The sequence below is a fragment of the Ranitomeya variabilis genome, chromosome 3 (genome assembly GCF_051348905.1).
Source record: "Ranitomeya variabilis isolate aRanVar5 chromosome 3, aRanVar5.hap1, whole genome shotgun sequence".
Lineage (NCBI taxonomy): Eukaryota > Metazoa > Chordata > Amphibia > Anura > Dendrobatidae > Ranitomeya > Ranitomeya variabilis.
This window is the reverse complement of record NC_135234.1, coordinates 361112601-361126766: the sequence shown is the minus strand read 5'-3', so window position 1 is coordinate 361126766 and position 14166 is coordinate 361112601.

Genomic DNA, 14166 nt, shown 5'->3' with positions numbered 1-14166 from the left:
TTCAAAGACGTCACGATAGTCAGACAGGAACTCAGGAATTTCAGAGGGAATAGATGATGAAATGGAAACCAAAGGTACATCCCCATGAACCCCCTTACATCCCCAGCTCAACACAGACATAGCTCTCCAGTCAAGGACTGGGTTGTGAGATTGCAGCCATGGCAATCCTAGCACCAAATCATCATGTAGATTATACAGCACCAGAAAGCGAACAATCTCCTGGTGATCTGGATTAATACGCATAGTTACTTGTGTCCAGTATTGTGGTTTATTATTAGCCAATGGGGTGGAGTCAATCCCCTTCAGAGGAATAGGAGTCTCCAAAGGCTCTAAATCATACCCACAGCGTTTGGCAAAGGACCAATCCATAAGACTCAAAGCGGCGCCAGAGTCGACATAGGCGTCCGTGGTAATAGATGACAAAGAGCAAATCAGGGTCACAGATAGAATAAACTTAGACTGTAAAGTGCAAACGGAAACAGATTTATCTAGCTTTTTAGTGCGCTTAGAGCATGCTGATATAACATGAGTAGAATCACCACAATAGAAACACAACCCGTTTTTCCGTCTAAAATTCTGCCGCTCGCTTCTGGACAGAATTCTATCACACTGCATACTCTCTGGCGTCTTCTCAGTGGACACCGCCAGATGGTGCACTGGTTTGCGCTCCCGCAAACGCCTATCGATCTGAATAGCCATTGTCATGGACTCATTCAGACCCGCAGGCACAGGGAACCCCACCATAACATCCTTAATGGCATCAGAGAGACCCTCTCTGAAAGTCGCCGCCAGGGCGCACTCATTCCACTGAGTAAGCACAGACCATTTACGGAATCTTTGGCAGTAAATTTCAGCTTCATCTTGCCCCTGAGAAAGGGACATCAAAGTTTTTTCTGCCTGAAGCTCTAAATGAGGTTCGTCATAAAGCAACCCCAAGGCCAGAAAAAACGCATCCACATTGAGCAACGCAGGATCCCCTGGTGTCAATGCAAAAGCCCAGTCTTGAGGGTCGCCCCGGAGCAAGGAAATCACAATCCTGACCTGCTGTGCAGGGTCTCCGGCAGAGCGAGATTTCAGGGACAAAAATAATTTGCAATTATTTCGAAAATTCTGAAACCCAGATCTATTCCCCGAGAAAAATTCCGGCAAAGGAATTCTCGGCTCAGATACAGGTGCATGAAAAACAAAATCTTGCAAATTTTGTACCTTCGTGGCGAGATTATTCAAACCTGCAGTTACACTCTGAAGATCCATTACAAACAGGTGGACACAGAGCCATTCAAAGATTAGAAGGAGAGAAAGGAAAAAAAAAGGCTGCAGCATAGACAGACTGGCAAGAGGTCCAATTAAGAGCACACTCAAGAGAGAAAAAAAAAAAAAACTCTCAGCAGACTTCTTATTTCTCTCCTTTCTCAGCCAAGGATTTTAACCCTTTAGTGGGCCGGTCAAACTGTCATGATCTCAATGGCAAGAGAACATAGCATCAGCATATATAGGAACTAGCTCTTGGAAGATGGGAACTGAGCTGACCATGAACTAAACCTACCGCACAACTAGCAGTGGCCGGGTAGCATTCCTACGTTTTATCCCTAGATGCCCATCGCCAGCCGGAGGACTAAATAATGCTAGCAGAGGAAAATATTAGTCCTAGCTCACCTCTAGAGAAATACCCCGAAAGGAGACAGAGGCCCCCCACATGTATTGGCGGTGAATTAAGATGAAATAACAAACGTAGTATGAAAATAGGTTTAGCAAATTTGAGGTCCACTTACTAAATAGCAGAAGACAGAAAGGACACTTTCATGGTCAGCTGAAAACCCTATCAAAACACCATCCAGAAATTACTTTAAGACTCTGGCATTAACTCATAACACCAGAGTGGCAATTCCTGTTCACAAGAGCTTTCCAGACACAGTAACAAAACTACAGCTGTGAACTGGAACAAAAATGCAAAAACAAACATGGACAAGAGTCCAACTTATCTAGTAGTTGTCTAGGAGCAGGAACAAGCACAGAGAGGCTTCTGATAACATTGTTGACCGGCAAGCAACTAACAGAGAAGCAGGGTTATATAGCGACTCCCACATCTTGATGGGAACAGGTGAACAGAGAAGATGAAAACACCAGTTCAATTCCACCAGTAGCCACCGGGGGAGCCCAGAATCCAAATTCACAACAGTTTTACCTGCGGGTTTACAGCAGATTTCCAGTGTTTTTTTGTGCGGATTTCACCTGCGGATCCCTATTGAGGAACAGGTGTAAAACACTGCGGAATCCGCACAAAGAATTGACATGCTGCGGAAAATACAACACAGCGTTTCTGCACGGAATTTTCCGCACCATGGGCACAGCGGATTTGGTTTTCCATAGGTGTACATGGTACTGTAAACCTGATGGAAAACTGCTTTGAATTCGCAGCGGCCAATCCGCTGCGGATCCGCTGCCAGTCCGCTGCGGATCCGCTGCCAATCCGCTGCGTATCCGCAGCCAAATCCGCACTGTGTGCACATGCCATAACCCTACCCCTAACCCTAACCCTACCCGTAACCCTAACCCTACCCCTAACCCTACCCCTAGTTCTAACCCTAACCCTAGTGGAAAAAGAAAAAAAAATATTTTCTTTATTTTATTATTGTCCCTACCTATGGGGGTGATAAAGGGGGGGGGGGGTGTTTATTTATTATTTTTTTATTTTGATCGCTGCGATAGAACCTACCATAGCGATCAAAATGTACTTGTAATGAATCTGCCGGCCGGCAGATTCGGCGGGCGCACTGCACATGCGCCCGCCATTTTCCAAGATGGCGTCGCCCATGGAGAAGACGGCCGGACACCGGGAGGGACATCGGAGCTAGGTAAGTATGCGGGGGTGGGATCGGAACACGGGGGGGGGGGGGGGGGGATCGGAGGACTGGGGGAGCGGACAAGAGGACCGGGGGAGCGGACAGGAGGGAGGAGGGGAGCGGACAGGAGATCGGGGCAGAAAGGACGACTGGGGGGGGGGGCAGATCGGGGTCTCCAGCCATGGCAGATGCTATTGCAGCATCGGCCATGGCTGGATTGTAATATTTCACCATTTTCATAGGTGAAATATTACAAATCGCTCTGATTGGCTGTTTCACTTTCAACAGCCAATCAGAGCGATCGTAGCCATGGGGGGGTGAAGCCACCCCCCCTGGGCTGAAGTACCACTCCCCCTGTCTCTGCAGATCGGGTGAAAATAGAGCTAACCCTTTCACCCGATCTGCAGGGACGCGATCTTTCCATGACGCCACATAGGCGTCACAGGTCGGATTGGCACCGACTTTCATGACGCCTACGTGGCGTCAAAGGTCGGGAAGGGGTTAATGACATACACGGTATATAGTGTAGTGCAGCAGTATCCACACTGTGCAGTGATGAGGCGGTGACCCAACCAAGTTCAAAACAAAACGTGTTTAATGTCTGAAAACTCACACAGTGGCCAACATGCTGAATCCACCGGATCGCAGCTTGGAAAACAAAAGATAGTCTGAGACAGGTTGCCAAGAGCGACTACACGCCCGTATCTATGGAGGGTGCCAGACCTTTTGACTACACTTGGCCCTGTGTTGCCTCACACAGGGAATTCTCTGCCAGCAAGATCACACTGACACACCCAGACCCTCCTGCAGGGTTTTTTTTTTACTCTCTACCAGACTCTGTGGCCATAGGCGACTTGTAAGGTCTGGGTTGGAAGAAACGGTCCGGCCCCACTTCCTTCCTGCAGTTCGTGTCAAAAATAAAAGCCCATACTGGTTTTCTTGAACAATTCCTTGGTCCAATAACTTGACTAGGTTCCAGCTCACTTTTATTTTGCCTTGTGACTCACAGGCATCCTACTGTGACCACAAGGCACTCTAGCGGATCTACTGAGCGCATCCTGGGGGACACATAGCGACCCTCCCATATGACACCTTTCCCTGCCTCACAATTGCTATAAAACATTAGTCTCTGCTATATGGGGCAATGCTGCGTTCAGGAGAAATTGCATAGTAAATTATGCAAGAAAAAATTGGGGGCTGATGTACGAGTTTTTTTCTGAATGGAATTTGACTAAATTATTGTTTTTATTTTTTCATTAACTAATGTAAAGCACTTCAAGTGTTAGCTAACTTCTTGTATAGTTTGAAGCCTCCATTCTTTAAACTGGGGTGACTTTTGAGATATTACAATAAAGAGGCCCTTCAATGTCACTTCAAAAGTGAGTAGGTCCCTAAAATGTTTTTCTTTTTTTTTACATTTCTTTAAAAATATGAAAAATTGCTGTTAAAATGTTAAGGATGTTTGACAATTCATGTCATCATAAAGTAGACATGTCGTAAAGGTGGCAGTGCGCTCTTTACCACTCAGTCTTTTTATTTTGTGATTCAGCATGTATCAAGGTATATACACTGCTCAAAACAATAGAGGGAACACTTAAACAACAGAATATAACTCCAAGTAAATCAAACGTCTGTGAAATCAAACTGTCCACTTAGGAAGCAACACTGTTTGACAATCAATTTCACATGCTGTTTTGCAAATAGAATAGACAACAGATGGAAATTATTGGCAATTATCAAGACACACTCAATAAAAGAGTGGTTCTGCAGGTGGGGACCACAGACCACATCTCAGTACCAATGCTTTCTGGCTGATGCTTTGGTCACTTTTGAATGTTGGTTGTGCTTTCACACTCGTGGTAGCATGAGACGGACTCTACAACCCACACAAGTGGCTCAGGTAGTGCAGCTCATCCAGGATTGCACATCAATGCGAGCTGTGGCAAGATTACTTGCTGTGTCTGTCAGCATAGTGTCCAGAGGCTGAATGCTCTAACAGGAGACAGGTCAGTACACCAGGAGACGTGGATGGGGCCGTAGGAGGGCAACAACCCAGCAGCAGGACCGCTACCTCAGCCTTTGTGCAAGGAGGAACAGGAGGAGCTTTGCAAAATGACCTCCAGCAGGCCACAAATGTGCATGTGTCTGCACAAACGGTTAGAAACCGACTCCAAGAGGATGGTCTGAGTGCCCAACGTCCACAGATTGGGGTTGTGCTCACAGCCCAACACCGTGCAGGACGCTTGGCATTTGCCACAGAACACCAGGAGTGGCAAATTATTATTATTTATTATTATAGCGCCATTTATTCACATTATTTACATGTGAGGAGGGGTATACATAATAAAAACAAGTACAATAATCTTAAACAATACAAGTCATGACTGGTACAGTAGGAGAGAGGACCCTGCCCGCGAGGGCTCACAATCTGCAAGGGATGGGTGAGGATAGAGTAGGTGAGGGTAGAGCTGGTCGTGCAGTGTTTTGGTTACTGCAAGTTGTAGGTTTGTTGGAAGAGGTAGATCTTCAGGTTCTTTTTGAAGGCAAGATGGTAGGCAAGAGTCTGATATGTTGTGGTAGAGCGTTCCAGTGTAGGGGTGATGTGCTAAAAAAATCTTGAATGCGATTGTGGGAAGAGGATCTTGTGAGGATCGGAGGTTACATGCAGGTAAGTCCCGGGAGATGAGGTCACAGATGTATGGAGGAGATAGGTTGTTTATGGCTTTGTATGTCATGGTTAGGGTTTTGTACTGGAGTCTCTGGGTAATGGGGAGCCAGTGAAGGGATTGACAGAGAGGAGAGGCCGGGGAAAAGGTGGATTAGTCGGGCAGCAGAGTTTAGAATAGATTGGAGGAGTGCAAGAGTGTTCGAGGGGAGGCCACAGCAATAGGTTGCAGTAGTCTAGGCGGGAGATGATGAGGGCATGGGCTAGGGGTTTTGCAGATTCTTGGTTTAGGAATATATACGGATCTGTGAAAAATTTATGAGTTGAAGGCAGAAGGAAGTGGAAAGGGCTTGGATATGTAGTTTGAAGGAGAGATCAGTGTCAAGGAGTACCCCAAGGCAGCTAGTTTGTGAGACTGGGGAGAGTGGGCAGACGTTTACTGTAATACATAGGTTCATTGGGGGGGGGGGGGGGGGGGTCGCGTGAGATGGGGGAAAGGTGATGAATTCTGTTTTGTCCATGTTAAGTTTTAGAAATCTAGTGGAGAAGAACGATGAAATAATGGACAGACATTGAGGGACTCTAGTTAGTAGGCTGGTGAAGCGGACAGACATTGAGGGATTCTAGTTAGTAGGCTGTTGATATCTGGTTCAGAGATGTAGATCTGTGCGTCATCAGCATAGAGGTGATACTGAAAGCCATGAGATTCTATGAGATGTCCCAGACCAAAGCTGTAAATGGAGAAGAGCAGTGGCCCTAGGACTGAACCTTGCGGGACTCTGACAGATAGGTGGTGAGGTGAGGAGGTGGTGTGTGAGTGGAAGACGCTGAATATACGGTCTGTTAGGTATGACGAGATTCACGATAGTCATTGGTGACCTTAGGGCAGTTTCAGTGGAGTGGTGTAACCGGAAGACAGATTGTAAGCTGTCGAAGAGGGAGCAGGAAGAGAGATGGGAGGACAGTTCAAGATGGTCATGTTGTTCCAGTAGTTTGAGGCATAGGGAAGAAGTGATATAGGTCGAAAGCTAGATACAAAGGATGGGTCAAGAGAGGGCTTTTTGAGGATAGGTGTGATTGAGGCATGTTTAATGCTTGAGGGGAAAACACCCGTTTTTAATGATAAGTTGAAGAGATGTGTTAGGGTTGGGATGAAGACTGTGGCGAGGTTTGGGATGAAGTGGGAAGGGATCGGGACAATGCACAGGTGGGGAGATGCGATCTTGAGAGTAGAGTGGAGAGTCGATCTTCTGTAATGGTGGAGAAGTTTGTTTTGGACGTGGAAGGCTGGGCAGTTGGGAGGAAGGGCTCTGGGGGGTTGTCGACCAAAACTCTCTGATGTTATCAATCTTTATTCGCCACTGGTGCCCTATGCTCTTCATAGATGAAAGCAGGTTCACACTGAGCACATGTGACAGACGTGACAGAGTCTGGAGACGCCGTGGAGAGCAATCTGCTGCTTGCAACATCCTTCAGCATGACCGGTTTGGCAGTGGGTCAGTAATAGTGTGAGGTGGCATTTCTTTGGAGGGCCGCACAGCCCTCCATGTGCTCGAAGAGGTAGCCTGACTGCCATTAGGTACCGAGATGAGATCCTCAGACCTTTTGTGAGACCATATGCTGGTGCGGTTGGCCCTGGGTTTCTCCTAATGCAGGACAATGCCAGACCTCATGTGGCTGGAGTGTGTCAGCAGTTCCTGCAAGATGAAGATGCTTTAGGGTACCGTTACACTAAAAGACTTACCAACGATCACGACCAGCGATACGACCTGGCCGTGATCGTCACCGCTGTGCTCTGCTTTACGGCCGGCGCTGACACAGTCAGTGCAGGAAGTTCTCGGCAGCAGCGCGTAACCCTGTGGAGGCCGGGGGACGTGACAGACATCAGAAGGTGAGTATGTACTGTTTTTTTTTTAACTTTTACAATGGTAACCAGGGTAAATATCGGGTTACTAAGCGCGGCCCTGCGCTTAGTAACCCGATATTTACCCTGGTTACAAGTGAACACATCGCTGGATCGGCGTCACACACGACGATCCAGCCATGACAGCGGGTTATCTGACGACGAAAGAAAGTTTCAAACAGTCTGCTATGACGTACGATTCTCAGCGGGGTCCCTGATCGCAGTAGCGTGTCAGACACAGCGAGATCGTAAGTATATCGCTGGAACGTCACGGATCGTGCCGTCGTAGCGACCAAAGTGCCACTGTGAGACGGTACCCTTAGTCCAGGTCTTGGAGAAGATCCCTCAGGAGACCATCCGCCACCTCATCAGGAGCATGTGGGCTTCTGCCGCCTCTGGCCTCCAGGGAAGAAGTGTCCCTGTATCCTGTGATTCTGCTCCATCACCGATGCCACCCCCTCCCCCCCGCAATCTACATTTGGACTATAAGACACACCCTTCATTTTTCTCCCAATCTTATGTGGACAAATTGCATCTTATAGTCCAAAAATTACGGTATATGAATGTCATTTATTTTTAATATCATCCCTAAGCTAGAAGACTTGGTGGTGTCCTTAGCAATCATAGAGGTCATACCAAATACTAGACGGAGTAGTTTTGATGTGGGGCGTATTCATTTTTGTGAAACGCAGTCTTGTCCACATTTTGGAAACTGTTCTTGTGTTCAGTGAGGTATTAATTAAGATCTTACTTTTTGGAGGGTCTGTAGTCACTTTATGCTGAGCACTGAAAAACTTGTATTTATCCATTCATAAATATATCACACACCTACGTGTTACATATGTTATTTTATCGCCTGGACTGATGAGTATTTCCTTTAATTACTATATAGGTATCGCTGACCATGAGGACAATGTCGGTATGTACTGCACATTACCGTTCCATGTTTCCTAACCCTGTCTCGTGGTAATCAGTATTAACCTTCCTGACAGCCCCATTTTTAAAGTTTGACACATCACTTAAGTGGTAATAACTTTGAAATGTTTCTGCTTCTGCCAGTGATTCTGAGATTGCGATTTTCTTTTTGTAAAACATTGTACCTGTTACTACTGGTAGATTTAGATTAATAAGGTTTGCTTTATTCATGAAATTATGACACAGTTTCTGGAAATGTTGAAAATGTGCAAATTTTTAATTTAAAGGCATTTTCCCATCTAAAAGATCCTATCCCAATATGTAGTAGGGGTAGTAATAATAATAATATTAGCAAATACCTCGAATTAGAAATGTAGAATAGTTTTTTTGATTAGCTATGTCTCGTTTCTCATATGCGGGCATTGCAGTATCTTAGGTATCCATAGTTACGTCCATTGATGAATTGACAGCTAGTTGCTAGTGGTGGTAACGATGGATACCTAAGATCCTGCAATGCCTGCATATGAGGAAGGAGACATAGCTAATAAAAAAAACTAATCTACATTTCTAATTGGAATTCTTTGCTAATATTATTATTATTACCTCTACTACATATTGGGATAAGATCTTGCAGATCGGAATATTTCTTTAATTGTTTACCCTTAATGACATATACTGGTTATAGCTATAAAACATTAGTGTATGCTATATATAGGGCATTGGTACGTTCAGGAAAAATTGCATAATAAATTGTGGAGGCAAAAATTTGGGTCTGAGGTAACATTTTTTGAATGGTATTTGACTAAATGGAATTTTTTATTTATTTATTCCATTTTTCATGAATTAATGTAAATCTCCTCAAGGATTAGCAAACGTCTTGTATACTTTGAAGGCTGCATTCTTTAAATTGGGGTGACTTTTGAGAGACTGCCATAAAGATTCACTTCAAAAGTGAATAGGTAGCTAAAATGCATTTTTTTATATTTCTTTGAAAACTATGAAAAGTTGATGTTAAAATGATAAGGATGTTTGACAAATCATGTCATCATAAAGTAGACATGTGGTAAAGCTGGCAGTGCGCTCTTTATTCCTCAGTCTTTAGTTTGTGGTTCAGCATGTCTCAAGGTATATATTATATGTAGGCGTATTGCTCTTTACTTTGTTTTACTAGCATGTGATATACTTTATCTACCGTATTTTGTACTATAGGGTGCACCCCAAATTTAAGGTAGAAAATAGGAAAAACAAGTTTTTTATAAGTTGGGCGTTCGTTGTTTAGTCCGATTTTAAGGTATCTTACCTGGGAAAGGGCGGCTGCTGAGCGCGTTCACAGTTGGCATGGTCCCTTCCTCAGGAAGCCGACACCAGCAGAAGTGGAGCAATGCTGCAGGCCCTGGGTAGGAAAAATGGTGTCATTGTCAGTGGTGAAGCAGAGTTGACTGCACACAGGGAATCTGCGGGCGCCCAGGTCCGCTAGCTGTAACCACATGGACCAGGGATCATCCCACCGAACGCTCGCTCTCCTTTTAACGTGGGCATAACACTACTCAGACATCCCAGCGTGAGGGTAAAACAGTGTGGCATTGTTTTATTGAACCTCAAAACAGGAAGATAACACACAGAACAGTCCCAGCAAAATACCCCCAGATGGTGCACATTACAGAGTCTCACCCTCCTGCTGATTTGACCGGGATAATGGCAGCTGTTACTTCAGAGCTCCCATCGTTGACTACTGCACCTGTGGCACGCACATAGAAAGGAGGTAATGACAAGTGTAGGAAGATGACAGTCCATTCAGGTACAAGGCCAATTGACCGAGTGTCACAACCTGGCTTCTCCGAACATCTCCGTGGAGCCAGGCGACCGGCGGGTCCCAATCCTGGCTTTCTCTAACCGTATCCATGGTTCAATGATGGTCAATGGAGCAGATCTGTATTTTTCCAACTGGTGACAAGGTCCCTTAGGTTGTTTCCTGTAAAATGATAGATCCGTTTCCCTCTTGATAATGTATTTGCTGCTGTCTGGTCCTTTGGATGTTTTGTTATCTTGGCTGAAACTCTGTCTGTCTCTCAGTCTCTCTGTCTATAGAGGCACGTAACCTCTTTTTATGCTTAGTGTCCTTCATTCAGTATTGACATAAAGGGTAAGAATGGAGATGAGATCAACTAGGAATACTTATTTATTTAATCTATTTACATAGTGTTTCCTCCTCTGTTTTTGAAGTCACAAAATTATCTGGCCTACAGAATGCATAATTAGCACATCAGTAAACATCACTAGTCATTAACCCCTTCACCCCCGGAGCTTTTTTCGGTTTTGCGTTTTCGTTTTTTGCTCCCCTCCTTCCCAGACCCATAACTTTTTTATTTTTCTGTCAATATGGCCATGTGAGGGCTTATTTTTTACGTTACGAGTTGTACTTTTGAACAACACCATTGGTTTTACCATGTCATGTAGTAGAAAACGGGAAACATATTCCGTCGTGAAATTGCAAAAAAAGTTCAATCCTACACTTGTTGTTTGTTTGGCTTTTTTTGCTAGGTTCAGTAAATGCTAAAACTGACCTGTCCGTATGATTATCCAGGTCATTGCTAGTTCAGAGACCGCAAACATGTCTAGGTTCTTTTTTATGTTTGTGGTGAAAAAAAATTACAAATTTTGCTAAAAAATAAAAAAGAATTTGCCATTTTCCTATACCCTTAGCGTCTCCATTTTTTGTGATCTTGGATTGGTTGAGAGCCGGGCTGACATTTTTAAGGATACCATTTTGATGCAGAATCATTCTTTTGATCGCCCATCACTGCAAATTTGTGGCGACCAAAAAAACTTAATTCTGGTGTTTTAACTTTTTTTTCTCACAATGCCGTTTAGCGATCAGGTTCATCTTTTTTTAATTGATAGATCGGACGATTCTGAACGTGGTGAAACCAAATATGTGTATGTTTGATTTTCTTTTTACTGTTTTATTTTGAATGGGGCGAAAGGGGTAATTTGACCTTTTGTATTTTTTTTAATTTTTTTTATATTTTTAAACACATTTTTTTTTTTTTACTATTGCCATGCTTCAATAGTCTACATAGGAGACTAGAAGCTGGCACATTTCGATCGCCTCTGCTACATAAAGGCGAGCTCAGATCCCCTCTATGTAGCTGAATTACTGCAATGCTATGAGTGCCGACCAAAGAGTGGCGCTCATAGCAATCCGACATCAAAAACCATAGAGATCTCAAGGAGACCTTTAGTTGTCATGCCCGGTGCAGCAGTGCACGTATTTCCGGCCTAATAGCCGGAAACGTGCTTTAAATGCCGCTGTCAGAGTTTGACATTGCCATTTAACTAGTTAATAGGTTCGGGTGGAACGCGATTCCACCCGCGCCTATTGCGGGCACATGTCACCTGTTCAAAGCAGCTGACATGTCCCGGCATTCATGTGGGCTCACCGCCGCAGCCCGCATCAAAGCAGGGGTACTGCCATCGGATGTACTATTCCATCCGATGTCAGTAAGGGGTTAAGGATAAGAGCACAATATGTTAAATGAAATGTTAATATTACAGTCTTAGGCTACGTTCACATTTGCGGTCCTCGCCGCAGCGTCGGGCGCCGCAGCGGCGCCGCATGCATCATGCGCCCCTATATTTAACATGGGGGCGCATGGACATGCGGTGCACTTGCGTTTGGCGCCGCATGCGTCCCTGCGGCGCCCCCGTCGGGGCGCAGAGGACGCAGCAAGTTGCATTTTTGCTGCGTCCAAAATCAATGAAAAAGGACGCATGCGGCGCAAAACGCAGCGTTGTGCATGCGTTTTGCCGCGTTTTTGTTTGCGTTGTGCGCTGCGGCGCCGACGCTGCGGCGCACAACGCAGATGTGAACGTAGCCTTACACAAGCAAAAGTCTGTTTTCTTGACCAACACATAAATTCACGTCAACATACAGATAACAGTCTGTTCTTCTTGGTTTGCTAAAAATAGTTGTCTGGTTAGTTAAGATAAAATGCTATCTCCACAATTAGTTTCCCAGTGGCCATCTTCCTGAAGACGTGGGCTTTTGCCGCTGCCGGCCTCCTGAGAAAGGGGCACTGCCTCCAGTGTTCCGCAACCCCACCTTAATCTACATTTGGACTATAACACTCACCCCCATTTTCCCTTCAAACAAATGGTGAAAAATTGTATCTTATAGTCCAAAAAATGAGGTCTATAAATCCTTTATTTTTGGGATAATCTCTGAGCTAGAAGACTTGGTGGTGTCCTTAGCAGTCATAGAGGTCATACCAAATACTGGATGGAGTAGTTTTGATGTGGGGCGTATTTATTTGTGTGAAACTCCATCTTGTCAGCTTTTTTGGAAACTTTTCAGTGAGGTATTAATTAAGATCTTACATTTTGAAGGGTCTGTAGTCACTTTATATTGAGCTCTGAAAAATTGTATTTATACTTACATAAATACTGTATATCACACACCTACGTGTTACATATGATATTTTATTTCCTGGACTGATCAGTATTTCCTTTAATTACTATATAGGTATCGCTGACCATGAGGACAATGTCGGTATGTACTGCACATTACCATTCCATGTTTCCTAACCCTGTCTCGTGGTAATCAGTATTAACCTTCCTGACAGTCCCATTTTTAAAGTCTGACACGTCACTTTATGTGGTAACAACTTTGAAATGTTTCTGCTTCTGTCAGTGATTCTGAGATTGTGACTTTCTGTTTGTAAAACATTGTACCTGTTACTACTGGTAAATTTAGATTAATAAGTTTTGCTTTATTTATGAAATTATGACACAGTTTCTGAAAATTTAGAAAAATATGCAATTTTTAAACCTAAAGGCATTTTCCCATCTAAAAGATCCTATCCCAATATGTAGTAGGTGTAATAATAATATTAGCAGATACCTCAAATTAGAAATGTAGTATAGTTTTTTATTCACTTTGTCTCTTTCCTCATGTTTAGGCATTGCAGGATCTTAGGTATCCATGGTTACGCTCACTGATGAAGTGACAGCTAGTTGCTAGTGGTCGTATCTATGGATACCTAAGATCCTGCAATGCCTGCATATGAGGAATGAGACATATACTACATTTCTAATTGGAGGTATTTGCTAATGTTATTATTATTACACCTACTACATTTTGAGATAGGATCTTGGAGATGGGATTATCCCTTTAGCTGTATACCCTTAATGACATACACGGTATATAGTGTAGTGCAGCAGTATCCACACTGTGAGTGATGAGGCGGTGACCCAACCAAGTTCAAAACAAAACGTGTTTAATGTCTGAAAACTCACACAGTGGCCAACATGCTGAATCCACCGGATCGCAGCTTGGAAAACAAAAGATAGTCTGAGACAGGTTGCCAAGAGCGACTACACGCCCGTATCCATGGAGGGAGCCAGACCTTTTGGCTACACTTGGCCCTGTGTTGCCTCACACAGGGAATGCTCTGCCAGCAAGATCACACTGCACACCCAAACCCTCCTGCAGGGGTTTTTTTTTACTCTCTGCCAGACTCTGTGGCCATAGGCGACTTGTAAGGTCTGGGTTGGAAGAAACGGTCCGGCCCCTCTTCCTTCCTGCAGTTCGTGTCAAAAATAAAAGCCCATACCGGTTTTCTTGAACAATTCCTTGGTCCAATAACTTGACCAGGTTCCAGCTCACTTTTATTTTGCCTTGTGACTCACAGGCATCCTACTGTGACCACAAGGCACTCCAGTGGATCTACTGAGCGCATCCTGGGGGACACATAGCGACCCTCCCATATGACACCTTTCCCTGCCTCACAATTGCTATAAAACATTAGTATCTGCTATATGGGGCAATGCTGCGTTCAGGA